Raw genomic sequence first — 27,659 nt, 5'->3', positions numbered from 1 at the left:
CCAGACCTGATGGATGAGCCATTACCTGGAGCACCATCTTACTTCTCCAATGGAAGCAGTTTCATCCACCAAGGTAAGTGGGTCACAGGAGCAGCTGTTACCACAGAATCTCAGGTTCTCTGGGAACAAGATTTAGAGCTAGGGACATCTGCCCAACAAGCTGAATTCGTTGCCCTCACTGAGGCCCTAAAGTCATCTGAAGGTAAAGGCATAAACATACATACTGATAGCAGGTATGCATTTGCCATGGCTCACGGCCATGGGGCTATCTATCAAGAGCAGGGCCCACTGACTTCTGGAGGTCAAAAGATCAAAAATGCCCCCCAAATTTTAGATTTGTTTGCTGCCATTTGGATGCCAAGAAGAGTGGCTATCATCCACTGTAAAGCCCATCAAGTGGGAGATTATCCTGTTATAGAAGAAAACAATCTGGCAGACGCCATCACCGGAAAGGTAGCATTAAAATCAGTGAGGATTGAGACAGCCCCAATGTTGCTGCTGATCCCACTAACTTTGTCAGAGCCCATTTACACTCAGAAGGATTTGCATCTGGAAGCTCAACTCCAAGCTAAACCTAGTATCCCTGGAGGGCTGGTACCAACTGCCTGACAAGCGAGTCCTCCTCCTCCCTGAGGCATTAGGACATGAACTCCTCCGACAAGCTCATCAGTCCATTCACCTGGGAGGATCAAAGCATGCTGCCCTCTTTCAAGACCATTTCTTATTCCCCAATTATCAAAGTTTACCCAGTCTGTGAGCCTCAGATGCCCCAGTGTCAATTAGTGAACCAAAAATGACAGCAACAAATAGAAACCACTTGCTACCATGAGACCATGGCTGGAGAACACTGTGAAATAGGCTTCACAGAAATGGGAACACCTGGACTTCATGGGTACAAGTACTTACTAGTAATGGTAGATACTTTCACTGGATGGGTCAAAGCTTTTCCTACTAAGTCTGAATCAGCTCTAATAGTAGTTTAAAAGCTATTATATGAAATCATCCCCCAATTTGGCCTCCCTTTATCTGTGGGGTCTGACAATGGCCTAGCTTTCATAGTCCAGATAACTCAAAAACTGACCCACACCTTGCAGATTGATTGGAAACTCCATTGTGCTTACTGGCCTCAAAGTTCAGGACAAGTAGAAAAAATGAACCAGACTTTAAAAACAGTAATAACTAAGATGGCCTTGGAAACTGGTGAGAACTGGGTGAGTTTCCTTCCTTTTGCCCTCTTGCATATGTGATGTACCTCCTATGTTGCTGGTATTGCCCTTTCCGAGGCTCTATATGGGAGGCCCCCTCCCCTCATCCTTAAGATTTCTGAAGAAAAACTGGCTGATCTAGTTAACCAAGATCTTATTAAGGCCCTTCAGACCCTTCAGCCAGTTTTGACATCTGTCCACTGACTGTTTCGCCAACAACATCCTCCACCTGCACCCTTTTCTAAGGATGAAAGCCCTGCAGCAGAACCTGGAACGTTGGTCCTCATCAGGAGACATCACCAGGAGTCTCTCGAACCACGTTGGGAGGGCCCCTACACCATGGTCTTCAGCACTCAAACCACCATCAGGGTCGCTGGGAAACCTGCTTGGATCCATCATTCCCACTTCAAGCCGATCCCACCATCTGAAGATGGCAAGCCTACAGATAAGTAGACTCTTATACCTTCAAAGGACCCTTTAAAGCTTAAATTGACCAAATGTACTAGATTCTCCTGCTCATATGCCTCCCGCCTTGGAAAACGCAAGGGGTCATTCACATACCCCTTCCCATGGGATCTGGAAAATAACTGACTATAGTATAAGGAGGTTTGGCAACAAACACCACCTCCACACTTACAGTCTCTAACTTCTCCTATCCTGAAAATCAGCACCTTGTTGCCCTGAGGGCACCTGCTGTGCCTGTACTTCAGGCGTAACTCCTTGTGCTATGCATCCAGATTTACAATGCAACCAGAGCTCTGTATCTTGGTGCATATCCTTCCCCATGTATATTGGTATTCTGGAGACAATGGAAGAAGCCATATCTTCCCCGACTTAGACCTTGAAGACTACCCTGGAAGCAAGAGAGGCAACCCTGTACTAATCCCTGTCTTATTCGGAATTGTATGGCAGGTTCCATGGGAATAGGCATATCTAGTCTAGTCATTGGAGATGCAAATTACAAATATCTCAGTGCACTAATTGACTGGGACCTAGCCACTCTCAGTGACTTGGTCTCAAAACTGGAGGACTCCCTAAGTTCACTTCCAGAGATGGTCCTGCAGAACTGGCAAGGCTTTGACCTCCTCTTCCTAAAAGAAGGAGTCCTATGCCTAGCCCTAGGGGAAAACTGTTGCCTTTATGCCAACCATTCTGGTGTTATCAGACACAATATGGCAGACCTAAAGAAGAGACTATTAGAAAGAGAAAAGGTCAGACAAGCAGAACAAAATTGGTTTGAACTATGGTTCTCTTTTTCTCCTTGGTTGATTATTTTAATAACAGCAGCTGCAGGACCCATATTCCTCACCTGTGTTACAATTGGACCATGTATTATAAACAAACGGATGCATTATGTTCAGGAGTGAGTACAAACTGTTAAATTGATGATCCTAAGAGCATAAGGATATGAACAAATACCCTTGTCTGAAGTTCCCTCCCATAAGCCAGTGATTTGACTCACTGACTAAAATCAGTGGGGAATGTTGTAACCTAACCAAAGCACCACCATCTTATTCTGTGTGCGTCATTATCCTGACCTTTGTTTCAACTTCTGTTTCCTGTAAAATTCCCCTTTTCCAAGAAAGCCACATGTTCCCAGAATTGGCCGACCACTGATTATAAAACACATGTTCCTGGATCGACTGATTACTGATTGTAAAACATTTCCAAGGGTTAACTACCTGTTCACACAAGCCCACCCCCTTTTGCTTTTTCCCTTTATAAATTCTGAAAACCTGCCCACGTTGCACAGCCTTGCACCCCCACCTTTCCTGTGCCGCTGGGTACCAGCTTAAATAAAGCACTTTTTTTTTTTTTTAGTTACAACAGTTATGCTTCTTTAATGGGGCATTTTATTCCCATTTTGTATATACTGCATTTGGGTTTAGTTGTTGAATTTACTAGCATTCCTTATTTGATCTCACTGTTATGCCTTGTTGTCTCAGACAATAATGCTAAGGAAAAGTAGTGTTAGAACACCCCCTAGTAGACTTTGAGATGAAATGCTGTAAAATGGTCTTTATGAAATCTAATCTATAGTTAGCCCAGGCTTTTTTCTATACCTTTTAGAACTTTAGCAAACAGTGATCACTCTTACAGCTAATTAAAGGCTACTAGGGCAGCCACTAAAAGCAGAGGACAGGTTCTCCCAACACTTCTGGTCAATGCTCATTGAAGTAGATGGCCGAACAAATGTTAGCCAGACAGCTGGATTCCTTTTTGGAGATGGCTCTCTGGTTGCATGAACCAAAGAAAACTGAGGGGACAACTGAGAGGCCATGGTCAGTGTGACTTCCTGGCAGATACCCAAAGGTTCTTCAGTGGAAGCTGAGTCCCAACAGCCCAACTGGGTAACCAGCAGAAAAAATCTCCACTTATCTATAGCCCCTTGCTGCATGCCTCAGTGAGGTGAGAGGTAGATCTTTAGTGCTCTTCTGGTATCCTCTGTCTCTGAGTGACCAGTGATGATGCTGTTAGAGTCCCTCCTCAAAGCCTCCATTGAGAATTGAACCATAAGTCTGAACTTTTCTTACTCTGTTAGTAAGTTAGAGACCCCAGTTTCTTTCCAACTTTCGGTTAACTTTAGAACCACCTTGTCAATAGATTGCTCCTTCCTCAAGAAACCAGGCAGATGCAGCTTGCAGTTTCATAGAGCAAAGCAGCTCTCAGGAGAATGATTTACATTTGTGCCTTTCATATGCTAACTAAAAGTGAGACAGATTTTAGCCATTCTTTTCTTTCATGTGCACAAAAAAGACTAAAAGATGTGCCTTTACTAACAGGGGAATTGTGGTTGCTAGGTGATGAATATAAATTTAACCTGTGCGCTCCAGAGAAGCTTTAAAATGGACTTGAACAACACGTAGCCTTGCCCTGCTGCTAAAGAAGGTTGCCTAGGTGACTAGAAAGATAACACAAATGCCTTGACTCCAGGCCATTTACTTGACTCTGTCTAACTCTAAGACTTGATCTCTTTTGCAAGCTAAAAAAATGCTCCACTTTGCCCTTGATCTGATTTCCTGTCTTTCAAAAATTGGAAAGCAGTGTTTTAGATCTCTTGATTATTGGTTTTACTGATAATGCTTCCTTCCTTAAAGCTGATTGTTCCAGCTAGAATCAATTATAACTTGTGCTTTTGAGAACAACTATAGGAGTCATAAGATCACGTGTTCCCTGGGAAGATAGGATCACATGAAGGCACAAGGATGGATAGGCTGGGCCAATTTCATCTTTTAGTCTCTCTCTAGACAACAGCCACCTGCCCTGGAGTGGAATTGACTCAGGGAATGCCTTGAGGGTATAGAAATCACTTAGAAATTAAAAGGATATTGAATTTTTGCTTTGCATTTTACTAGGGTGCTCCATGTCAAAACTGTTCACTCCTTTAGAATGAATTCTTAAGTACTGGTAGAGTCTCGATTCCACATATTAAAAAGAACAGTTTACTATTTTTGTGCATCCGTTCATAGCCTACCTACATCTTACATCCCAAGACGCAGCACAGAGGGAAGTATTGATTATGCTGCTATTTCACAACTAGAATTGTACAGTAAGAGAGGAAAACTGATCAAAATGCAGACTTTATTGATATTAAAAATAATCCTTACTCATGTTCAAAATGTAAATGTAAGCAATTGGAAAACCAGACACCTCTAGCCCTTAAGGCATCACTATCACTGAGTGGAGACTACTCTTCATCAACCTTTGGAACCTGAGGATGAAGTTTCCAAGACAACTTTAATCAAAGAATTGCCCACCACTACTGAGTCCAAGGCCTCCCCTATTCGCCCTTTGAGTCTTGACGATGGAGCTCCTAAGCCAGACATAATTGAAGTATCCATGAGTTGTACCCATTTTCAGCTGATTTTGTGCAAGCTCCTCAAGGACAATATCCCTTACAGGATAAGAATTACTTATAGTCATGTATTGTTTTCTCTCAGTGATGTAAAATAGATCAGGCAAAATCTAGAAAAGTTTTCAGATGACCCTGGTAAGTACATTGAGGTCTTTAAAGGACTCATTCAGACCTATGAACTAGACTGGAAAGATGTAATACTTAAATCAAACATTGATTTCTAATGAGAGACAATGGGTACAGACTTTAATCTGTGGATTTCTTATGTGTATTACAGATACTTGGGCATACATATTTTGAGAGTGGATTTAAATAGAGCCTGGCCAGTAGTGCTATTGAGGAAAGTTACCTAGGTAACTGGATACAGAACTCAAAATATCTTGAAGATGCTTTTACCCAGGGTTGAGATTTCTCCTGGACTGTTACCTGTCTCTGTAGGTGCTAGATCTCCTTTGCAGGCTTGGATTTTAGAACTTTTTGATTCAGAGTCATTTATTAGAAAGTAAGCCCTAAGAGCTGGGAGTGTAGCTCAGTGGCAGAGCACTTGCTTAGAATGTAAGCCCTAAACAGTGTAGTTGAACACTTTCATTTTCTCACTTTCTTTCAAACACTTAAAAGCAGCAATTCAGGGGCTTTGATTATTAGTTTATTTTGTGCTTGGCAATGCAGTTGGAGTCAGTCATGGCTTTCGCCTCTGGAGGCATGTTTTGCTAAGGATGGGAGACTCACCCAAGAAAAGTTCTTGATCTTAGTAATTGTTTGAACCTGAAACAGTTAGGAGTTAGCTCTTGTGCCATACTTAGATTCACTCTTCTGTCCCTTCTCCACTGTCCAGCCATTCATTAAGCAGCTATGAGTAGTTAAGCAGTTTCTCACCTAACCATTTCCAGCAGAACTCCATTCATATGGGAAAATCCAAATTTCTTATGTTAGAAAACATTCCTCCTAAGCTAGTTAGTCCCAGTCTGTCTCTCTGGCTCCTTTCCCTACCACTGCCAGAGTCACTTCTTACCTTTTCCTAACAAATATGTTCCTTTCAGCTCCTGCTTTTGGTCAGGTTTTGTTTCATGCTGAGTGACCTTAGTGTTTCCAGGGCTGCCTGCATCATTACTGGTCCCTGGAAGCCCATCTGACTTCTCCAGGTATTTTGGCAGCTCCCTCCTCTGTATGTACAAGGTTTTGTATTTTTGCCTTGACTCTTAATCCTTGCCACTGCCCAAGAGCAAGTGTGCATCTTATTCTTTATTCCGAGAGTCTTTGCATAATAGTAATGCTCAATACTCTGAATGGATGAATGATGTACATTTCTTCTGTATTATTCCTGTGCTCTTCTAGTCTTTAAATTCTATTAGCAAGGATGCAGACTGGAGGTATTTTTAACAAAGAAACCTTCCCTTTCCAGTTTCACTGCTTCTTCTTCCCATCCAGACTTTTCTATTTCTCTGTCAGCACTACTAGATGATATGGATGATGATATGCATGATAAAACATCCAAGACTTTGATTTCCTTCTGTTCTTAATTTTCATCCCGGACTTTATAAAGGTTTAATAAATAAACACAAATTCTCTCTTGGCATCAGTCTACAAGAGGATTGGATTACAGGTAACAAACAGGGGAGGGGGAATGTCAAGATTGTGTGGGATGGAAAATGCCTTTCAGGCTTTTGGAGGATAATTACCTGATCCTCTGGCTTTGATCTTCAGGATTGCTTTAGAGCAAGGTATTAGCTTTAACCAGTTTGCAATCCTGTGCCAAGAATGTAGGGCAAGAAGCTGCACTGACAAAAAAGACTAAGAACAACAAATTGTAGTCAGAGTCAACACAACACTAGGAGATGGGTTTTTCTCCAGCAGGAATGGGAGGGAGACAGGAGCAGCCATGGCTGTGATGCAGAGGAGACCCTCCCAACCCCCCACATCACCACATGGTTAACCAGCTTCCCTGCAGCCATAGCCTCTGCAGACTGAGAAGACCCCACCCAGGATTTCCTAAAGGTGCCTGCTGTGGACCCCGGAGGATGATCACCAGGAGCAGAGTAGGCCCAGGGCAGAAGGGGTGGGAGTCACATACTGCAGGGTATTGTGAGACTGAGATGCCCAGTTTCCTTTTTGCTTTACTCCTTTTGTGTGTGTGCAAGTGTGTGTATGAGTGTGTGTGTGTGTGTGTGTGTGTGTGTGTGTGTGTGCGCGCAGTACAGGGAATTGAGCTCAGCTTTGCACATGCTAAGTACATACTGTATCACTGAGTTCATTTCCAGCCATACATGCGGTTTCTAAGCACTCCCCATCCCTACACTGCATGCACACACACATACACCTTCCTTTGAGGGGCCTTTCAATCATTTCATTGCTTGTTGCAGACACAGGCAGAAGGTGGTAGTTACCAGGTTTACAATATGGTTGGATTTAACACAACTGGGATGGGAGAGAAAAAATAAGCATTTTTGATAGGCATCAACAGCCAAACCACACCGAATGAAGAAGAGACCTCCTTAAAGCCCAGCACAAATTAATCTCCTCTCTTTCACTCCTAATTTCTGAAGTCTTTAAACACCTCCACTTCCTCCCCACGGGCTCCTTCGTCACTTTGCAGCCTGGCTCTCTCCTGTCCGCATCTCTAGGAGACAGGAGATTGTAGAGTTCTCTAACTGGGTCCTCATCTCGGAATGAATGACAGTGCCTTCCGCTGAATCCAAGTCAGGAGGCAGGTAGCCCCTCACTGGGTAGCAGGAAGCCCCTGCCGCAAGCTCAGCACCTGCTGAGTCCCCGTAGGGCCTCAGTAGCACCTGTCTACATTCTCAGGCTCACTGTGGCACACGGCACGGAGAGAGGGCACCGTGGGCCCCAACCCCAGTTCTCCAACTGCTTCCTGTCTGTGTTTCTTTGCTAGACCTCATGTAACAAAAAAACCACAAACCAAGAAGCCTGGAACAACAGATCTGTCTGCAGGCTAGAAGTCTCAAGCAAGGTGTTGACATGGCTGATTCTGGAGATCCCGAGGAAGTTTTGTTTTGTTTTGTTTTTGAGACAGAGACATACAGTCCAGGCCAGTCTTGAACTCATTATATAACCCAAGTTGACCATCCTCCCATCTCACTGCCTGTGTGTATCACCATGCTCCTGTGCAAGAATTTTATTCCACATTTCCCTTTTGCTTCAGGAGGCTGCTGCCCAATGCTCCAATTTCCTTGGTTCATAGATGTAATACTCCAGTCTCTGTCTGTCTTTTTTTTCAATAAAATATTTATTTTTATTCACTTTCAATAAAAAATATTAAAATGGTGCATATTTATGGGCACACCATGTGATGCTCTGATAACTGCCTCTATCTTTACATGGCATTTTCCCTTCCTGTGTGTGTCTATTTCTATGCTTTTGAGGACATCAGCTGGGGGTGGTGGCACATGCCTGTAATTCCGGCACTCTTGCCTGGCTGAGGCAGCAGATTAAATATTTGAGCCCAGCCTGGACAACTTAGTGACTAAGTGAAAGCCTGTCTCAAAATTACAAATAAATAAATAAATAAATAAAAGTTAGGACATCCATCATGGTTTAGGCCTACTTTAATCCAGCATGGCCTCAGTTTAATTGATTATTAATTGATTACATCTGGAAAGGCTCTGATTCCACATCAAGTCTGAGGTTCTGGGTAGACATGAACTTTTCCTCACTCTGGTTACATTCCCCCTCCTGTCACCCTGTCTCCCTATTTTTTCCAACTTTATTGGTTTTCGGTCACCCTGGCTACCCTTGGTCAGCACAACTGGTGCCCAAGTCCTTACCTCCCCTTCCGCTGACTTCCTGTTCCGCAGAGACAGCTTCCCTCCCTCCACGTGTACACAAGCCTCCTGCAGTTCACTGAAGGAAACCACACTTGTACGAGGACTAAGACAACAAAACCTCTGTTTGCAACTGCAGCCGGACCCCTGGCAACCAGTGGTCTTCTGTGTGAAGCTGGCGAAGGTTGACCCTCTTGTCAGCTCTCCTGGCCCTCCTTGCAAGGACAGACTCCTTACTTCCTTGAGAAGGCGCACAGAGCTCCAAGTCTGACAACCCCCGCTCTGTCCTTCCTTTCGCTTATATTTACAGCACACCCCCTCTGTCCTCTGTCACAGCTGATCCGCTTCACTCTTACACTAGCCCTGCCCCTCGAGGCCCCTCCAGAGCAAGCCTATAATGTCCACACAGCTCTGCTGTCTTAAAGCAAGGCCCCCTACTATCCTATTCCCTCTATCTAGGTCTCTCTCTCTCTCTCTCTCTCTCCCTCTCTCTCCTCTGTCTTTCTGTGGTTTCTGTGGTTTACCCACCCTCTCTTCCTCTTCGCTCAGCAGCCAAAGCTCCATACACATCCTCAGGCCCACCTGGGGTGCTGACCCTCCTCTCTCTTCTCCTCTTTGGTCTCATGCTCTGTTTGTCCTCTCCAGGTGCCTGGCCAGCTTGCCATCACCATATCTTCTGCGCTCTATTTGGAGCAGGCTAAGTGCAGGGCTTCTGACCTTGCACGTCACAAGCACTCTATAAATATCTGTGGCATGCGGAGACTGTATACAGCCTAGTTCTAGGCCACACTGTGTTCCGTCAGGCCTAGCCAAGGTGTCTGTTTCCCTCATTGCAGCAACAAGTGAGGCAGGACTTTACTAGGCTGAGGGAAGAGGATCCAGTCTCCTAGGGTGTTTTTATCACTGCTGCTGCCGCCACTTTGCTTTAAGCAGCAACTGGTGCCAGTTTGGGCAGGGCAAAGAGGACCAGGAACTAAGAGAGCAGATCTCACCACGGCACCAGGCACCTCCTTGCCTCCTTGTGACTGGAAGCTTGTACGGGCGCAAGTGGCAATTGAATCTGTGGGGTTCACTTTGTGAATGGTTTTATGTGTTCTTTCTTTGCCAGCCCATTTCCTCTCCTGTATCTGTGAGGCACAGCGTTGGGACAACTCCACCTTCACATCCAAGTCTCCTTTGTTAATCTTCGGGTAAAAGTAGCCACCAAAGCCGGATGTGGTGGTACATACCTGAAATCTTAGCTCTTGGGAGGCTGAGGCAGACAGAGAGTAAATTCTAGCTCAGTCTGGGCAACTTAATGAGCCATTGTGTCAAACAATAAAAAGGGCTGGGAATATAGTTCGGTGTAAAGACCCTGAGTTCAATCCTCAGTCCTGAGAAAGAGAGAAAGAAAAAAAGAAAGAGAAAGAAAGAAACCAGGTATAGTGGCACATGTCTGTAATTCCAGCATTTCAGGAGGCCGAGGCAAGATAATCACAAATTTGAGCCCAGCCTGTGCAACTTAGTGGCTTAGAAAGAATCTGTCTTTTAAAAAAAAATCTTGGGATATAGTTCAGTGCAAAAACCCCAGTAACCCTTCCCGTCAAAAGAGTAGGGGTTCATCAATTATTAAGCAGGTACCACCCACCAGTTCTGAAGATCCTGAAAGAAGCTGGGTGCTTTGCCTACTTCTCCCTATTGTGTTTCGAACGAACCACATGATACAGATTAGAAAGAGACCTCAAGTGGGTAAATAACTTGCACAGAGTTGCAGTGCTTGCAAGTGGCAGAACACTGCCCCACGCCCTGGGCTGGATGACACCAAGGCCCATGCTTGTAGCCACACCCTAGCCTGTCTTTTTCTATTTAGCAAGATCAAGCTGCATCTTAAGTTTTCCCTCCAGTACCATGCATCGTGGCTCTGGAGTGCATTTACTGGTTATGAACTTCCTCTATGACACAATTCACCCTCTCCCCATGCAGCTTGCCCTCTAGCTATCACCAAATATATGAACAGAATAAGAGGAGTGATTAAAAGTTCCCGGAAGATGTACCTTCCCTGGATTTCCACCCAGCGTGACTAGGAACAAAGCTTGGGGCTATGGTCTATCTTCGTATCTCTAGTGTCCGTAAATATGTGCTGTGCTAAAGAGTAAGTTTTACTCTGGATTAAAACCTACAGGGAGATTTATACGTTTTTGTGGTGAAAGACACTGCAGAAATAGTTAGTGTGGATCCTCTTCTTGCTTCTCTTCCCAGTGCAGCATCACTCAAAAGTCAGCGAAGCCCAGTCCTGCACATGCCCTGGGAAGAACTCTGTCCAAAGACTGGCAGATGGTTTTGATAATCTTCACAAAGGAAGTTGGCATGGCTGGGTGTGTAGCTCAGTGGTAAAACACTTGCCTAGCACGTGGGAGGTCCTGGGCTTGCTTCTCAACGCTGTTTAAAAGTTTCCTTGAAGTTTTTATTGATAATTTAGATAAATCCTGGAACAACCTTTATTAAAAGGGGAAAAAAATCATCAAAGAGTTGAGGCAAGAAAGGAGGGCTTTGCGTGTATTTTTGTGGGAGGGATTATATCAGTCCTGGTGATTCTCCAAATAGGTCTTAAAATTTAGAGGTCATTTGGATGATATTGATCCTTATTTTTAAAAAGAAAGAGTTTATGTATTTTTTTTTTTTTTTAAAGTATGTCTGGGGGCTGGGGACATAGCTCAGCAATGCAGACTGCCCGGCAAGCGCAAGTCCTGAGCTTGATTCCTGGTACCTTCCTGCAAAAGCATTTCTGGGGACGGTGGATATAGCCTAATGGTAAAGCACATGCTTAATTTGGCCTTGAGTTCAATCCCAATAATAATAATAACAACAACAACAGGCATATTTCAGTGTGGGACACTTGCAGACAATTGTGTGCAGTATTTTTAGCAGCCTGTGGCTGCTTTTCATCTCATGACTCTGCCTGTCAGTGTCTCCCTGAGCACCAAATGCACATCAGTTTAGCTCTGTGGTCCCACCGTGCTTGTCTGGGTATCTTGGTTTATTGTCCTCTCACTCTCTAGTCTATCAAGGAGATCCTGCACAGCTTTTTGTCACAATAGTAGTTATTGGAATGGTAAAATCTGAGTGATGGTCTGGCTGCTGAACACTTCCTAAGGTCGGCTGGTTTCCAAAAAAGGACAGAAGGGGGCTGGGCCTCCATCTCCTGCCACTGAGACATCTTGTGTCAGCACAAAGCAGCCTCCCTGAGCCACAGAGGCTGTAGTTTGAGGACTTCTGGAAAGGTGGAGAGTTGCCTTGGAGCATTATTAGTGGGCACTGTTCCACAAGGAGAAAGCAATTATTAGGAACCACAAAACTGTTTCTAGTTTAAAAATAAAAAAGAGAGAAAAGCTGCAATCCCACAGAGGCTGAGACAGAAGGATTGCTATAAATTTGTAATCATCCTGGGCTATATAGTTAGTTCAAGGTCAGCCTGAGCTACAAAGCAAGACCTTGTCTCAAAACACACACACACACACACACACACACACACACACACACACACACACACCACCACCACCACCACCACCACCATCACCACCACAGCCACACCAACAACACAGTCAGAGACAAACAGATGTTTGACAATATTAAAACACAAAATAGCACAAACTAAGAATGAGGCTTTATACATTCACTCATTCATTCAACAAATGAGCCTTGAAAAGACACTGAACTAAGCCCTAGACGATGCAAAGATAAAGGAGTCTTGCCTCTTTGAATGGCTCATATTGCCTGGCCATAAGATATGGTGTTGGTAACAGTGAGACAAGCCGCAGGCTACAATGTGTTGGTTATTCTCCCCACATCCGATATGCCGGTTGGCATGGAACAGCTGCTCAGAAATGACTGTTGAGTGAACAGGAGTGGAAAGTGATAAGCACTGAAATAAGAAGCCACAACATGTGAGAGAGAAGTGCAGACCGTCAAGGCTGAAGATCATGCACTCAGTAAAACACCAAACAGTTTCCTTGATTATTTCAGAGACCGAGAACATCGTGCTCCAAAAGCTGGCTCTTCTCCTAAACAGATGACCTTGAGTGATTCAGTCTTTCTGTAGCTGAGTAAAGATTTGCAACCATCTCATCAGATCATCATATACTGCTTATACTGTATCTGTGAGTTGGGCTCCATTCCGCACTTTAAGAAAAGCAACTGGAGTTATAATCATTGTTGTTTAATTGTAAACCCTTCAAACTCCAAAGAAGAAACCAGAAAAATGTTAAGCAAACATTTCCTTTTCTGGGTAGAAATGTGGTCATTTCAAATGGGAATCACTAGTTAAATTATAACCTTACGCTGGTGTTTACCTGAGCAGCTTTCTCCTGTTGACCTTCAGGAAGCTACAATGACGTTTTAATATTTAATTTGGAAATTAATTAGCTTGTCAAGTTTTGAGAGACTTTTCATAAATATGCCAGATTAACTCCCTTCACACTTTTATAGCAAAAAAGTGACCATTAGTGAACGTATACATGATACATAGAAACTTTCCAAAGGCTGTTTGGCTATCAAAGCCCATCTCACTATTAATTTGTGCCAGGTGAGGGAAAAAAATCCCAGACTGAAATGTGGCCAGAAACCACAGTGCAGAGAAATTTAACAGGCCTCCCAGCAGAAAGTCAAAATTTAACTTTAAGATCTCAAAGCTGCTTTATAACGATCACTCAAAGCAATCAGGTAGTACAGACGCCTGGTACTATCATAGCAATTAAACAGTACATGTAAGTTTTCCTACAGAGAATTACTTTGAAGATAAATTAATTATAACTCTAAAGGTCTATGTACATTAAAATATTCTTATAGCCTGGCATGATGGCACACTTATGATTCCAGTTATTTCTCAGGTAGGAGGATCACAAATTTAAGGCCAGACTGGGCAATTTATTTATTTATTTATTTACTTATTTTGGTACCAGGGATCCAAACTCAGGACCTCATGCTTCTCAGGCAGGTGTTGTGCTGCTGAGCTATATCCCTAGGCCCAAGACTGGGCAATTTAATAAGCCTGTCTCAAAACAAGAGTCAAGCGTGTAGCTCAGTAACAGAGTTCTTGCCCAGCATGCTTGAGGTCCTGAGTTCAATTCTCAGTACTACAAAAACCAAAAAGTACAATTTATATGTTTCATTATATGATGGGTTCATTATTGAAAAATTGGGAAACATGGATAAACAAGGGGGGAAAATTCAAAATGCCATCCCAGTCACACACATAAACTTCTGCTGATTGAGACTGGCATTCTAGGGAAGAGGTAAACTCACTATGTAGTCCAGGCTGACCTCGAACTCACAGCCATCCTGCTGCCTCCATCTCCTGAGTGCTGGGAGTACAGGTATGCACCACGACACCTGATTATATACATTTTTAAATTAAAAAAAAAAAGATAGGGCTGGAGTACATCTCAGTGGCGAGTGTGTACTCATGTAGGTGGAATCTCCAGCTACACACACACACACACATACATACACACACACACACAGGGATTGTATTGTATAACAGCAAAAATAAACTCGAAAATCAGAATTTCTATTCTCATATTCTTGTACTAGAAGAAGCAGCTCTAGGAAGAGTAGAGGTGAAAGGTAAATTCTATCCTTATATCACATGTAACAATACTAATTCCTTGTCTATGTGACAATTCTTCAGTGTATAAAGACAGTCTTTGCATTCATCCTGATTTTTTCTTCTCTCTGGGCTAGATAGGGCTAGTCCTATGACTTCTTCCTCAAATGATGTCTGATAACTTTGTGCAGGACCAACTGACCACCCCAGAGCTCAATCAACAGAAGCAAGAACTGTCCAGTGGAAATTCCTGTGATAAATGTTCTGTTCTTACTGTCTAATATGGTGGCCACTGGCCACATGTGGTTACTGAGCCCTTGTAATGTGATTAATGAGGTATTTAATTTTAATTATTTTAAACTTAAATATCTTCGTGTGACTAGTGGCTATCACACTGGGCAGTTTAATTCTAGATGTTGCACCTAAACTAATGCAGTTTAATTTTGTATTTGGAGTTCATTCATAGGTTCATTTTGAGGTTTTTTCCCTCTGGAATCTGTAATTCTTTCTTTTATTAAAAGTCATGCGGGCTGGGTGTGGTCGCACACACCTGTACTCCCAGCACTCAGAAGACCACAGTGGAAAGGATTGCCATAAGTTTGAGGCCAGTCTGGGCTACAGAGTTCAAGGCCAGCCTGAACTACATAGGAAGCTCCTGTCTTAGAAAACAAAAACAAAACAAAACAAGACAAACAACTCATACTTCTTTACTGATACTCAGCCAATCCATTGTCACTTGTTGCACAAGCATACCCAGGAGAAGCTGAGGCAAGAGGATTGCCTGTTCAAGCCTGGGAAATCTAGTGATTTAGCAAGACCCTGTCTCAAATGAAAAAATAAAGAAAAAGGACTGGGGATATAGCTCAGCACAAACGTTCTGAATTCTCAGTACCAGAAAAAGAAAATAAAAAGATACACAACATAGAAGGGAAGAAGTACAGTTTACATTAACCAGAGAAAATGTTTTCTGCCATTTTTAACATTCTGTTTCCTCCCCTGTCCCTGCTCTAGGGTGCTAGAATCAGAACTCAGTGTCTTGGGCTTGCTAGGTAAACACTGAGCCACATGCCCCGCCTCCCTCCTTCAGGTCCTCCTCTCCCCATCCTCCTCCCACCCTCCCTGCCCTGCTTCTTCCCCTCTTTCCTTTTCTCTTTCTCCTTCCTTCTTTTTAATGAAGTTGATTAAGCAAAGAGATTGACTGGAGTTGGCTGGGGTGGAGGGATTTCCAGATTTCTTTTAAAATTTTTTTCTATCACCCAAAAACTTCCTGAAAACAATATCAAAATCTTACGGTTTTTATTCCTTTCTGGAATCTGACTTGTGACTATCTATTTATGTATTATGATTCTCCCCCCAATCCTCCCTCTTCACTGTCATATCTGGTCTCCTGGTCCTGGAGATGGAATCTGGAGCCCAGAGTTTTCCATGTCTTCTGCTTGTTCTTAAACCATGTGTGTCATTACTCACACCGTAAGGATGTATGGAGCACCCACCACGTGCCAGGCAGGGACTGCGCGGGGTTCTGAGTAGAGACAGAGAAGTAACCTGTAGTGTCTTCTCCAAAACTGACTGGTAAGCAGCTCTAATCTGCTAGTCATGGGGATTTGGTTTCCTTCTTTATTTCCCAAATTCAATATCTATTAAGTCTTACTGTTTGTGGGTGAATGGAAGTAAAGGGGGAATACGGGTGAGGAAGAGAAAGAGGAATTGAGAAAAATATTGTGGAATGCTAAAGAGAAACAAATCTAACTCCCTTAGAGCAATTGTACATTCTTTTTCTATTCGGTAAGAAATAAAAGCTTCCCAATCCTGAGATTCGTATTTTTACAAGCTAGTGGTCAGTTTGTCTGTCTTCTCTTGCCACTTTCTCTCCTTCCTATCTCATGGCCCTCTACCTCATGTTTGGAATATGGTCTGTGGAAACAAACACAAGCAACAAAAAGATTATTAACTTTGTTTCTGTGTGTGTTTTCCTGACTCCTTTAAATAACAAGGGCCAGGCAGCGATAATTTCTAACTTGTTCTGTATATAAAATAGTACCAATCTCTCTAAGACTTTGCTGATTGAAAACAAAAAAACAAAAAACTCACAGTCTAAAGCATTCGTCTAGATCAGGAAAAAGGGAGTACAGGGGAGAGATGGCACAGCTTTACCACAGTTAGTCCTGGACCACTTCTCTGTAGGAGTCTCCCCACATCCCATCTCTGTCTCTGGAAAGAAAGGTCCTTTATCTTCTCCTGAGGCTGATCTTCTGTGACCTTTTTCAAGGTTGTTTAGTGAACTGGAAGAGAAAATTTCACAAATAGGAAGATATGCTTCTATATGCTTCTGTAGGAGGCATCCTTTCTGGGATCACAAATATGTTAGCTTTTTGGGAAAGGAGCTCCCAGGGACTTTGTTAAGTTAATGGTTTACTTGACTGTCCACTTCATTGGTTTTAGAGAGACCTAGGAGACTAGTAAAGCAGACTTCTGAGTGTGTCTGGGTGGGTACCAAGGGTGTGAATTTGGGGAATACTTGTGGGCCTTAGCCTCTTTTTCTCTGGTTCTTCCCTTATTTTTTCTGCTTTCTGGTTGCCATGAGATGTTTTGTTTTGTTTGAGACAGGGTCTCACTGTGTAGTTCAGGCTGGCCTTGAACTTACTGTGTGGCCCAGATTGGCCTTGAATTTGCAGCAATCTTCTTGCCTCAGCCTTCTAAGTGCTGTGGCTTCCATGAAGTGAGCAGCTTTCCTTTGTCAAGCTGCTTCTGCCTTGGAGGCAGTCAACCATGGATTGAAATCTTTGAAACTGTGACCCAGAACAAACCTTTCCTCTTTGAAGTTATGGATGTTAAGTATTTTGTCACAATAACAAAAAGCTGATTAGTGCAAACAATTGGTATAGAGAAGTGGGGCCATGCAGTGATCCAACAATAGGGTTCCGAAACTTTTGAAATTTATTTGTGGAGGACTTTGGGAAACGTTGGAGAATTGGGCTGGAGAAATCTTAGACTGCTGCAAGCAGAGCTTGATGGGCAATGCTGGTATGAGTTTAGAAGACCAGAATGCTGATAGGAAGGAATGTGGACCATAAAGACTGTGTTCATGAGATTTCAGATGGGAATGAGGATTCTATTGGTAACTGGACTAGAAACCATGCATGCTATACTGGGGTGGAGAATTTGTTTATATTTTGTCTATGCCTTAAAAAGTTTGTGTTAAACTGAGTCTACAGGTGTTGGACTAATTGATCTGGTAGAAAAATTTCAGTGCAGCCCAATATTCAGGTTGTGTTATGGGTATTTCTGGGTTGCTTTTAGCCAGACTTACAGTGAGAATCAAAAGCAAAAAGCAGAAGATAAAGATTTGAAAAACTTAACTGCCTGGCATGTACAAAGCTGGAGCTAAAGAAGGTGTGTTTGCTGAAGACAATAGTGATACTGAAATGAAGCCAAGTACTTTGCAACCAAGTCAAGAAGAAAGAAGCCTTGAGGGTGTCTCAGAAATCACCAAGATCTCATCCACCACAAGATCAAGGGTGCATAATTGTAACCTCCTTAGAAGGATTTTGCTTTCAGAAAAGAACCCCAGGGCCTTGCGCTCAAGCAGGGATACTTAGGAGTTTGGCTCCCTGAGAACTGTTTCTCATTCTCAGTCTCCAGGTATTCAGAGGCCACTGTAGTCACTGTCCAAATGGCGAGACTTCTGCCACTGATGCTGTTGTTGCTGGAATATAGGATACAGAAGCTGAGAGGCTTCTATCCAGATAACAAAAGAAGGCTTGAGAAGCAAGCAATATGTGATGGGAGGGAAGTTCTTGCCAGGAAATCTTGAGGGGTCAATGTGCAAAGGTCTCAGACGGAAGCCAAAGCTGCAATGGAGATTTCAGGAAGATGGAGATGCCAGGAACACGGAACATCTGCCAAAGAAATCTGCAAATAGTGAACAGAGCCAGCTCAAGAGAGGCTGTGTGGACTGCAACAGACACGACCACAGAAGTGGGGGTGCCCAGGCCTTCTGGAGCTCACACCTCACCACTGTGTACCCTGTGGGTCCTGGATATGGAGCTACACGGCTTAATGTTTGTCCTCCTGGGTTTTGGTATGACTTGGTCCAATCCCTTTTTATTCCTCTATTCCTTCTTTTTGGAATGTGGATGTTTACCCTATGCCATTCTATCTTGGGAACATGTAAATTGTTTTTTGAATTGTACAGAGGCTCAGCTAAGAGTTTGCCTTGAGTCTCAGAGAGCATTTTGGACTTAGACTTTTGTACATTGTTGGAACTACTGAAACTTTAGGGAAGGAAATAGTGCATTTTTGGTTAAATGCAGGTTATATGCATCATATTATTGGAGATTAAATATGGGTTAAAGAGATCGGTTCAAGTGTTGAGTTGACAATGGGAGGACTTGTGATCACTAATCTCGATTGTCAGTTTGATTGGATGGAGAGATGTCTAGAAGATTAGTAAGACACACTTCTGAGTCTGTGTAGGTGGCTTACAGGGGAAAGAGTTTTAGGAGAATGTCTGGTCTCTGGCTCTTTCCTCTCTGGTTCTTTGCAACCCTCTTTACTTCCTGCCCACTGTGAGTTGAGCAGCTTTCTTCTAACATCAATTATATTTCTAAGTATGACTCATTATAAAACATCTTTTAAAAACATAGACATCCATGATGCCAGAGGTTCTTTCTACCTGGTGGTTTAGGTATATCCTATGCCTGCATAGGTATAACCTCTCCTCTGGGATTCACCCCCATTGTGATTTGGGAGAACAGATTTCCGTGATGCCATTCCACACTCTCCACTCAAGCAAGCAACCTTAGTTTGCATTGAATCTGTGAAATGCAGGGCCCCTGGGAAGGTGAGCGGAAGAAGAGCAACTGTGCCTACATTGTTAAACAACACTGGCTCCAGGACACTGCGGGCTTTTACAAACATGGATACAGTTTGCTGCACATTATAGGCCATTTAGTTTCATTAGAGTGCTTTAGAAGAGATAATTACATAAGCAGGTAGTTGGAACAAATATTAAGATCTCTTCTTTTCTTTTTCTTAGTATTGGGAATTGAATCCATAGAGCACTAAGTTACATCCTCAGCTCTTTTGTTTATATATATATATTGTTTTGTTTTAAGATAGAATCTTTGTACTTTTCTTGCTAGGCAATAACTTGCAATCCTCTTATCTCAGCCTCATGACTAGTTGGATTACAGGTGGATACCAGCATGCCGTTTGGGAGAAAGGCATGGTCCTTGATCAGTCCCTTTATCTGCCTAGAGAGGGGTATGGAGAGGGATAAAGAAAGACAGAAAGTACGTGGTGTGGCAGTGGTAGGGCTCGGAGGTCATGGCCTCAGAATGGGCAGAGACAAAAACACTGAGCTAGCCACTGTGTATTGGGTGTCCACAAAAATTGGAGGGTGTATTGGAGGATGCAGAGGATGGCAGTGATTTTAAACTGATGAGGGTCTTATGTTGATGAGGATCATTTTGGATGACTTGGAGGGCAATGGTGACCTTACACTGATGAGAATCTTATGCTAGTGAGGACAGAGGGATGTGCAAAGTGTTCTTACAATAGCAGGTAGTAAGAGCCAGCAGGTTAATAGGGAGTTTGTCCTTTCCCCCAGGAGAAATCTTTTTTTTTTAACTACTCAGTTCTGAAGGAACCAGGATGTGTTCAGCTGATGTAATCTTGCTCTGGTGTATCACAGCATCATGGGACCACTTAGGCCTCAACTGTGACCGAAGGCACACAGAGCTGTGTTTCTGCATACCATAGCTGACTCACATGGCAAGCAACTAGACCTCAGGTTAGCCTTAACTACAAATTAATTATGAAATGATTGTTCCCAAATAATTATATAGAATGGCTCTCAATAAGCCCAGGCTCACAAGATACTTTCTTTAGAGATAATATTGTATGATTCAGTGAATACAAAATTATTTTTAAGGACAATTTATAATTAAGGACACTTCCTGTTACAGCAATGATTTCAGCACCTCACAGTAAGGCATGGGTCCCAGAGTGCTTCCAGCATCCCATCGATTGTCCTGTATCTCCTCTGTAGTCCTGGGGCCTGGGGCCAACAGCTTGGGAGAGCTGACCCAGGATTTGAATTCAAATCTCTTTCCTTCAAAGTCAGTAAAACATGAAAAGAGAATATTGTCACCAAATGTAAATAATCAAATATTCAAAAAACATCAACAAGGAAAGCCTGTGCTAAAGATGGAGCCCTGCCCTTGACAGATTTTTGCCAAGTTGCTTTGCTTTAGGGACACTTGATATAGATGGACAAAGCATGGGGAGCCACAGGCCACCAACAGGACAATATCCTTGAAATCTGGACAGTGTTACTTTATGAATGAAGCTGACTAAGTCTCCAACCACAGTTGTTGTTCTAGAATACAGTACTTGTAAAAATGGTGCTGACTACAGAATGGGTTTCTCCAAACTTCACTAATGACTCTAAAACATACCCAAGGCGCACTTTGGTGTACCTGAGGTGATGCCATCCCTACAGGAATGATGGATGACAATCTGTGGAGAAAGTCTTAAAAGCAAGTGATTTGGTTTAGATTTCCTTAAGACCCTTTTAAGAGTAATAGGTTTTGTCACAAAGACTTTTCCCCCCAGATAAATAAGGCATTACACACACACAACAACCCATTAGAGTATTTAGGTTGACCTGACAATAAGTGAAATTACACTAAAAAACTGTATGGCAAGTTTCTCAGTTAGCTTCGTTGTGAATATGCTTTCACTGAATTATTCCCTAGAGGCCCAGCGGCTGTGGTGATGGGAAATAATTGAGTTTCAGAACACAAAGATCAGAGACTCTCTATCCATGTCATACCCAACAGAGTGGAAATGCCAAAACAGTAGCCCGTGGAATTTCCAGGAGCCCAGGGTTGTCTTTGTCCTGTTCTTCAGAAGCAGCACAGGTTTCTTCAGAAGGCCCAGGAAGTAACCTGGTATATAGCATTGGCTTTTATAGGTATTTTAGAGAAAAATCAGGCTTCTACTCTTTATTCTCTAAACTGGATATGGAGATGCACACCTGCAATCTCAGCACTGGGGAACGCAAGGCAGGAAGATCACGTGTACAGCTAGAGTTTGGACTACTTAGTTCAAAGTTGGCCTGGAGTACATAGTGAGGTCCTGTCTCAAGAAACAAAACACAATCCCAGGAGAAGCAGAAACAAAACAACTCCACCAAAGCAATGCAAAAGAACAACAACAACAACAAAAAAAAAACTACACCCATCACCCAAAACTTGAGGACTGAAGTTGTTGCATTAGAAAAAAGGAAGTGTTGAAGTTATTTAATTAGAAATATAAAATGGTGGGGCTGAGGATTTAGGTCAGCGGCATAAGTGCCTGCCTTGCAAGCAGGCAGTCGTGAGTTTGATCCCTGGTACCGATAAAAAAGAAAAAGACAAAAAAAGAAAAAAAAATAAAGACTTGTGCTAATTGTCTATTTTTTTTTTAGTATTGCACCTTCCATACACTAGGCAAGCTGGTATTTACCACTGAGCTGCATACACCCGTATCCCTATTAATTATCTTAATCTAGTAGAGCAAATTTTAGTGACAATGTCAGGCCAAACTGGAAAAAGGAAAGCCATTTAATTGAAGCACTATATTTAAATTCCTCCAGACGTGTCAAAAATATAGCAGATGATAGTGGTGGGATCAGATTTTTAAAAGAAGTTTAATTGTTACTGGTCGTGATTACACACATCTTTTAATCTCTAGGGAGTCTGAGGCAAGAGAATGTAGTTTAAGCCTGGTCTGCATGGTGAGACTCTGTTTCAACAAATGAAAATATCCCCCCAAACACAAACAGAAATAATGAAAATTTGCTTTTTCTTTACTAGCACTAAACAGAAGTTTTATGCAGAAAAAATTCGAAACAGACGACAGCACAAGGCAGCAAAAACAATGTAAAATGGAATATCTGAGAGTAATCAGATAAATAGATAAATAAATACCATAAATACAATTTTGGGGGGCACTGGGAATCGAACTCAGGACCTTGCACTTGCCAGGCACTGTGCCGTTGAGCTATATATCCTTGGCATGAGTACAATTTTTTTAAAAATAAAATTTTCTGTTGGAAAGTACAGAGAATGACTATCGGCAAGACAATTTGCAAAAAAGAAAATATAAGATGGTCAGTCAATAAATATGATCTTCACTGACAATCAAATGCTGAAAAAATGCACTTATAATGAAATTTCATTTTAATACTGAGTTGGCAATGATTTTTAAAAATATTCACATTAGTTTCCATTTCTTGGGACACACAAATATGGGTATTTGCACACAACAGTGCCAAGAGTGTGACATGACAAAGTTGTTTTAAAATTTAGCAAATATTATGCCCTTAAAGTGTTCATATGCTTTTTGCTAGTAACTCTACATCCAAAGTCCATCCTACAAGATTGTCAGAGATACAAAGGTGTTTTCTTTATTGATTAAATTTGTTGGTACATTTTAGGTGTACATAATGATCACATTTATCATAGAGAACTTGTACCTGTACATGATATATCTTGATTGTTTCTTTTTTCTCATTCCCAAACTCTTCAGCCCCTCTTCCCCTGATTTATAAAAAACTTTGTTTCCGTTTTTTCTTTCTCATTGTAGTTATTTATATTGTTTACTGCAGTATTATTCATAATAATGAAAAATGCAAGATACCTTGTATATGCCACTGTTACAGGACTCCGGCTGGGGTCCTGGAGTCTCCTGCTAGAGGTGTTTTTTATGTTCTTTTTGTGTGAAGCAAAGCATTGGTCAAGGCAAGTATAAAAGGTAGCCTGTGTTTACATTTATTAAAGGTAGCAAAAGAAATGCGCTTTGCAGAGTGATTGTGGGCCAATTACAACTAGGGAAAGAAGTACACTCTGCAGGTAAGAGGGAGCACTGTGAAAGACAGCACAGTGGCCCACAAGTGGCCTCAAAGTGCTGTCCTGTGCATACTCCACTCCTCAGGCAGAGGGCAAGTCCAGGCCATTCCACCAAAAACCTGCTTGGATTCTTATGAGAAGAACTGAGATAGCATCCTGTGATTGGTCCCAGCTGCAGGGCTATGGGCACTGGTTTATTCCTTTTTTTTTATATCAAGGATTGAACTCACAACCTCAGGCTTACCAGGTAAGCACCTGAACCACTGAGCTAAATGCCCAGCCCTAGGCACTGGTTTTATGCACATTTCCTGGATCTCCTTTACTGACGGGTGGCACTCAGCTGGGCTGACTTGACCAGCTGTTTTACCACAGCCCAATCTCTTACCTCACAATGATAGTGAAACAACTAATTAAATTATGATCTACCTTTATAGTAGAATGGTTTCTATTCACTAGCATGCCTTTGAAGAGTATTCAATACTTTGTGAAATTGTAATATGAAAAGTTAAACAAAAATGTAGCATACAAAATTGCATTTCATTATTAGCAGTACATGTGTGTATCAGTCTGGTAAGGCTGCTATATCAAAATATCCCAGAATGAGTGACCCAAAGAACAGAAATTTATGTTTTTACAATTCCAGAGGCTGAAAGTCCAAGTCAAGGTGTCAGCACCAAATTTGATTTCTCCCGAAGACTCCTTACTTAGCTTGCAGATGGCTGCATCCTCTGATCTCTCTTTGTATGTCCTAATCCCATTCTATGTGCACAATACTCACCAGATCAGGGCCTATCCCGAGAGCCTCATTTTAACTGAGTTACCACTTCTAAGGTCCTTCCTCCAAACACCGTGGCATTCTAAGTTAACGCAGATTAGACTAATACAAGGGTGGGGGGCACAATTAAGAGCATGAAAGAATGAAAATTTGACTCTGTTTTTTTTTTTTTTTAAATCCACAGGGAAAAAAGAAGTTTGGAAGGAAATATAGTAGGCCCGTGGCTTTGTACAGCCCCCTCCGGGAGGTTTCTGCTGTATAGTAATTGCTAGGTGTGTTTGTGGATTACAGACCTCAGCAACCACGACCTTTGAAGACAGTCTTCTGGCAGAGTTTTAATTAAGTTAAAGGCGCTAGTTTGCCTTCAGCATCTTCATCTTATCAGGCTTTTTAAAGTATGTTTATCATAGTTTTGGATATAGCACTTTTAATTAGGAATCAAAAGAGGCCAGAAGTAGTGGCACACACCTGTAATTTTAACACCCTGGGAGGCTGAAGCAGAGGGTAATGAGTTTGAGACCAGCCTGGGCAACTTAGTGACTTAAGGAGACCCTAACTCAACATTTAAAAAAAGTAAAAATAGGGGCTGGGGATTTAGCTCATTGGCATAAGCGCCTGCTTTGCAAGTGCGCGGTCATGAGTTCGATCCCCAGTACCAAAAATAAAAATAAAATAAATAAAAATAGCTGCGATGTAGGTCACTGGGAAGGTCATGAATTTAATCCTCAATACTGGGGGAAAAATATCTAAAGAGTTAGTTAAACTGGAGATATAGCTCAGCACCATAAGTACCTGCCTGGCAAGTGCAAGGTCCTGAGTTTGATTCCCAGTACCAAAAAAAAAAAAAGTTGTTAAAATTTCTTGATGATATTATCATACCATATTTTATTTCACATAAATAATAAAAATACTAAAAGTTAAGTGAATTTATTTGCATTGTTATTGCTTTTTATGGCATTTACTGTAACAAGAATGTGTTAGTCCTGGGTGGTGGTGCATGCTGGTAATTCAAGCACTAAGGGAAGCCGAGGCAGGAGGATTGTAAGTCTGAGTCCCATGAGAGCAATTTAATGAGACTGTCTCAAAAAATAAAAAGGGTTGGGGATGTAGAGTGCTGCTGGGTTCAGTCTGCAGTATCAAAAACCAAAACCAAAAACTCTTTTAACTAGAAAACAAATACATGTTGTTTTAAAATATTGAAACTATAGGATGTCCTCAATTTCATATTTTGTGGGTAAGTTTATTCTTTAATCCCTTTCAGTTTAGTTCGACAAATATTTGTTGAATAGTTGTCCTGTTCGTAGTAGAGTTGTTGCGTATAGGACCTGAGCTGTCCAAAAATTCCTACCCTAGTTCTAGGAGACTTAAAACTACTCCCTAGACTGTGAAAATCACCATAAATAAAATACAGAAGTCTTTAATGGGCATGACCAAGCAGCCTTATAATCTCAGCAGTCTGAAGGCTACAGTAAAAGGATGCAGGTTCCAGCCTACCTGGGCAACATAGCAACTTAGCAAGACCCTGCCTCAAAATTAAAAAAAAAAAAAAAAAAAAAACTTCTTTCTTTTTGTACCAGGAATCGAACTCATGATGTTGTGCCTGCCAGGCAGGTGCATAAGCCACTGAGCTGAATCCTTAGCCCTCAAAATAAAAAAAATTTTTAAAGGACTGGGGGTGCTTCTCTGTGCAAAGATACTGGGCTCAATCCTCAGCACCAAAAGACAAAAAAGACTGAGGGTTAAACATCAAGTGACAGCTGCTTCACTGTGTCATTCCGAGGCAGAAGACAGAGGAGCAAGAGAGCATACGTACTACACATGTAGTAGAAGGGGTGTAATGTGGCACAACACACCCTTTTATTTGGAGCTCACTCCCATAACTGGTGTGAATTCACTGATGAAAGGCAGAGTCCTCATGATCTTGGGAGGTCCCATCTCTCAGCACTGTTGCCCTGGGGATTAAGTTTCCAGTATATGGAGACACACTGAAGCCGTAGCAGGAGGTTATTTTTGAAACAGGCTTTTCAAGGAGGCTTAGACGTGTGTATACCTGCTTCAGAAATGAGAAACAGGACCTAAAGCTAGAAAATAGGGTTTGAGCTAGTGTAGGGTAGAGGATGAATTAGTGGAGGCAGAATTTATTGGCAGAAACACTGGTTAGAAGGCTATGGCAGTACCCAAGACATGACAATCATCAGGAAAGCAGCAGCTATAAGGGCTGCTCAAAAGACTTTCATGAGACTGGAGGTGGAGAGCTCAGCGGTAGAGGACTTGCACACACAAGACCCTAGGATCGATCTCAGAACTAAAAAATAAGTTCTATCACTCTAATTAGCCAGGTGTGGTTGTAAACACTTGTAAAGAGTCAGGAAGAAAACAAGTTCAAGCCTAGGCTAGCCAAGTTAGCCGATTAGCAAGACTTCATCTCGAACTAAAATAATAAAAGGGTTGGGAATATAATATAGTGCAAAGGCCCTAAGTTCAATTTTTAGTACCACAAAACAAAATATAACAAAATAAAACAATAACAAATCCCCAATGATGTGTAGTAAGTGCTAACATTTCCCAATTGTGTCAGATATTGTGCCTTTATCACTCCCAAATCAGTCCCCATGTTGACACAGTTCTCGCCACTCCCTGCTGGGCTTGGCAGGCTCAGGAGTTCTGGGCCTGCCAGCCACATGGGTTCCAGAGGCAGGGTGGCCTGGGATGTCTCTGCATCATCCCCCGAGCCCAGCTAGTATGGGATCCTCTCTTGGCCTCTGACAGGGAACTTCAAGGCTTCCTCTTGCACTGGAACAGCTCAGCAGGTCTTGAGCCGGCCTGCCCCACCCCTAGTAACCCTCTCTCAATCCAGGGAACTGGGTGGCCAGAGTCCTAGGAGCTGAGGGCATAGAAAAGGATTTCGAACAGGCCCTGGGGAAGCCTTGGAAGAACACTTGAAACAAAAATATAGGAAAAGGACAAAATGAAAGATCAAATTACAATCTCAAACCTCCAGCCCATCCCAAGAAACCTTAGGAGCTGTATATATAGAAGAAAATATATGCTATACATCTGAAATATCAGACATAATAGTAACTGAAATAAAGAAGCAACTCTGGGAAGCTTTAAAGGAATTCAAATGAGAAATAATCCCCCAGGTAAAAGAAGAAATGATAAAAGAAATGAAAGAGACACTGAACATATCTAAAGAAGACACAGTTAAAAAATTGGAGGAACTAAAAAAAAAAGGAAGAATCTCTGGATGAACAGTATAAGAAACAAACAGAATACATAAAGCAGATGCAAATAGATATACAGGAAATCAAAAATTCATTGAAAGTGGTCAAACTGCCTCAATAAAAGTGAAGATAGAATTTCAGACCTTGAAGACAAGATTGCAGCTAGTGAACAGGAAAAGAAAGACCTTTTAAAAATAACAAGGAATCAGGAAATAACAATTCAACAGCTGCAAGATGATGCAAAAAAAAAAACAACATAAGATTGATAGGGATAAATGAAAAAGAAGGGGACAACATAAAGGATGTCAAGAGGATATTTAGAGAAGTAATAGCTGAAAATTT

The 27,659-nt window shown here is 42.1% G+C and overlaps 1 long non-coding RNA gene across 3 annotated transcripts in view; it reads right to left on the bottom strand.

Moving 5' to 3' along the window:
* The window catches only part of LOC134477041 (uncharacterized), a 58,205-nt gene extending 48,694 nt beyond the window's left edge, over positions 1 to 9,511 (bottom strand). For 2 of the 3 annotated variants that reach the window (XR_010048945.1, XR_010048947.1), the window contains exon 1: positions 9,423 to 9,511. This is a non-coding gene — a long non-coding RNA (uncharacterized LOC134477041). Of the gene's footprint in view, positions 1 to 9,368 lie in introns of all 3 variants that reach the window. The other variant, XR_010048946.1, reaches the window with a different exon arrangement.
* Positions 9,512 to 27,659: the final 18,148 nt, after the last annotated feature.

This window comes from Cavia porcellus, unplaced genomic scaffold, assembly GCF_034190915.1.
Source record: "Cavia porcellus strain 051 isolate PalLab524CR breed Dunkin Hartley unplaced genomic scaffold, mCavPor4.1 scaffold_7, whole genome shotgun sequence".
NCBI lineage: Eukaryota > Metazoa > Chordata > Mammalia > Rodentia > Caviidae > Cavia > Cavia porcellus.
The sequence above is the reverse complement of the archived record's forward strand: the minus strand, read 5'-3'. Positions and strand labels throughout refer to the sequence as shown.